The 2,500-nt window shown below is 79.3% G+C and overlaps 1 non-coding gene across 1 annotated transcript; it reads left to right on the forward strand.

Annotated features, from left to right (window-relative positions):
- Nucleotides 1-2,023: 2,023 nt before the first annotated feature.
- On the forward strand, nt 2,024-2,176 carry LOC142359092 (5.8S ribosomal RNA). The gene has a single exon (XR_012762083.1). It is a non-coding gene; the product is annotated as a 5.8S ribosomal RNA (ribosomal RNA).
- The last annotated feature ends 324 nt before the right edge of the window (nt 2,177-2,500 follow it).

Raw genomic sequence — 2,500 nt, forward strand, 5'->3', positions numbered from 1 at the left:
GGGGGATGCCGGCGGGGCAACGCGGCGAGCGCGGCCGGCAGAGCACCGGCCTGCTCGGCGGGCCGGGGGGCGAGCGTCGAGCGACGGCGGCGGCACCGGGGGCCGCAAGCGCGACAGCCGAGGGGTGTCGCCGTCTTCGGGGGGCGGCAGCTCCTGGGGGGGGGGTGGGGCGGCGCCGGCGGCGGCGCCGTCTACCCCCCCGCGCGCGGGACAGGGCTGTCTCCGGGCGTTCCGGGCCGTGGCGCGGGTGTGCGCACGGCGTTTCGGGCGGCGCGGCGGCCGGACCCGCGAACCTCCCCTCCGACCCGGCACGGCTGCCTCTCGAAGAGGGAGCCGTGGCGGGAAGGGGGGGGCGCGAGCACGGTCTCGGCCGCTGGCGCCGCCCGGGGCGGGCGAGGCCCCCCCCCGGCCGGGTCGCGTCCCGCGCGAGCGGGCGGCCCGAGCCACGTCTCTCCCCCCGGGCGCAGCGCCGGGCTATCGAGGGAAACCCCGGGCCCCGGGGCTAAGGAGGACGAGGTGGTGGCGGCGGATGCCGGGCGCGCCCCCGCGGGCGGACGCTCCCCCGAGGGCGGCAGCCGGGGGAGGCACCCCCGCGGGGCCATGCAGGTCGTTTCCCTCACCCCAGGGCCAGGTACCTAGCGTCCGCGCTTCGGCGGCCCTCCCTCGGCCGAGTCCGGGGGTCAAAGGCCAAAGGAGCCGGGCGGCGGTTTAAAGACTCGAGCGGCACGGCGCGAGCCGCGGGGGGGGCGTCCGCCCCCGCGGGCCGCCGTGCCGGAGAAGGGGGGGCGTCTCGCTGCCCCAACCTGCCCCCCCTCTCCGCGGGCCGGTCTCGGCGGAGAGACCGCGGCGCGGGTCGGCCGCGGCCGACCTGCCCGCCCTCGCAAACGGGGCCACCCGCCGGCCGGAGCGCGGGCTCCGCGCCGGGGGAAAGAAAGGCGCGGCGAGCCCCCGCGGGGGGGGGCGGCCGCCGGGGGGCCGCCCCGCGCCTTTGGACGCTCGCGCTGCGGCCGCGCTCGGGGCGCGCCGCGCTCCCCTCTCCCGCTCCTCGCCCCGCCCTCGGCGCCCAGGGAAAGAAAGGGGGGGGCGAGCCACACCCCCCCAGGCCGAGCGGCGGCGGCGCCGCTCGGCGTGCCGGTCGGTGCCGGTCGTCCGTCGGGTCGTCCGGGAGGGTTCCCCGGCCGCATCCGCTGGCGGCCGTCCCGTCCCGCGTTTCCCCGCCCGTCGCTTCCGTCTCGAGGGCGGGCGCGCGGCGCGGGGGCGTCCCGCTCCGGGTCTTCGCGTGGAAACGGGGAGAGTGGGAGCCGCCCCCCGCGCTCAGCGCCGTCCGCCTTTCCGCTGGGGCCGTGCCGGCGGCCCCAGGGGGCCGAGGCGAGAAGCGGCTGCGGCGGCGGTTTTCGCGGCGGCGGTGGCGGCCGCCGCCGCCGGGCGGGGTGGCCGGGTTCGCCCATCCGGCGCGGGCCGGTGGGCGGCCGCGCGTCGCCGGCTCGCGCTCCAGTGGCCGGCCGCGCTTCCTCCGGCGTCGGTGGAAGGCGGCGTCGGCGCCGAGGTTCGCCGGCGGGGCGAGAGGCGACCGTGGTGGGCGGAGCCGGCTCGTCGCAGCGCGGGCGCAGCCGGGCGTCCGGCTCCCGAGCGAAGGCGGGCAGGCGTCGCGGCCGGGCGTGCCGTAGCCTCCGGGGGGAGGCCGGTCCGAGCCCGGGCGCCTGGGCCGCCCCCGAAGCGCGCCAAGGGTGTGTGTGTTGCGTACGTTTCCCCAGGGTCGGTCGGGAGCGCGGGCTCCCCCGCCCTTTGGCCGCTCGGGGTTTTCCGTTGTTTTCCGTTTCCCCTGTGCTCGTACGGTCAAGCCGAGGCGAGGGCCTCTCCGTCGCGCCGCGTCGCGCCGCCGCGCCGCGCCCCCTCCGCGCGTGCGGAGGGGGGTGGGCGGCGGCGGGGCCGGCGGTCGGTCCGGCCGTCCTCAGAGAAGGGGCCGCTCTCGGCGAGCGGTCCCGGCCCCTCCGCGCGCGCGGGGCGGTGCCGAAACCGAGACAACTCTTAGCGGTGGATCACTCGGCTCGTGCGTCGATGAAGAACGCAGCTAGCTGCGAGAATTAATGTGAATTGCAGGACACATTGATCATCGACACTTCGAACGCACTCGCGGCCCCGGGTTCCTCCCGGGGCTACGCCTGTCTGAGCGTCGCTTTACGATCAATCGCCGTCTGCGCCGCCGAGCCCCCCCGCCCCAGCGCGGGGGGGGGGGGGCCGTCGGGCCAGCAGCGGCGCGGCTGGGGTGCCTCGCAGGGCCGCGCGCGCGAGCGCGCGGGCCTTCGTCCCCCTAAATGGAGACTCGGGGAGCGCTCCGAAGCTCCCCGCTCCCGGAGAGCGCCTGCTGGACGGAGCTCGTCCCCGCCGGGCTATCGGCGGTGGGTTTGGGGAAGAGAGAGCGAGAGCGAGCTTCGGGGGAGGGAGGCGCGGGGCGGCGATGGCGCGGGCCTCGCCGCCGGCCTCCCGCGCGGGCGTCTGT

Source organism: Opisthocomus hoazin, unplaced genomic scaffold (genome assembly GCF_030867145.1).
Source record: "Opisthocomus hoazin isolate bOpiHoa1 unplaced genomic scaffold, bOpiHoa1.hap1 HAP1_SCAFFOLD_84, whole genome shotgun sequence".
NCBI classification, from domain to species: domain Eukaryota; kingdom Metazoa; phylum Chordata; class Aves; order Opisthocomiformes; family Opisthocomidae; genus Opisthocomus; species Opisthocomus hoazin.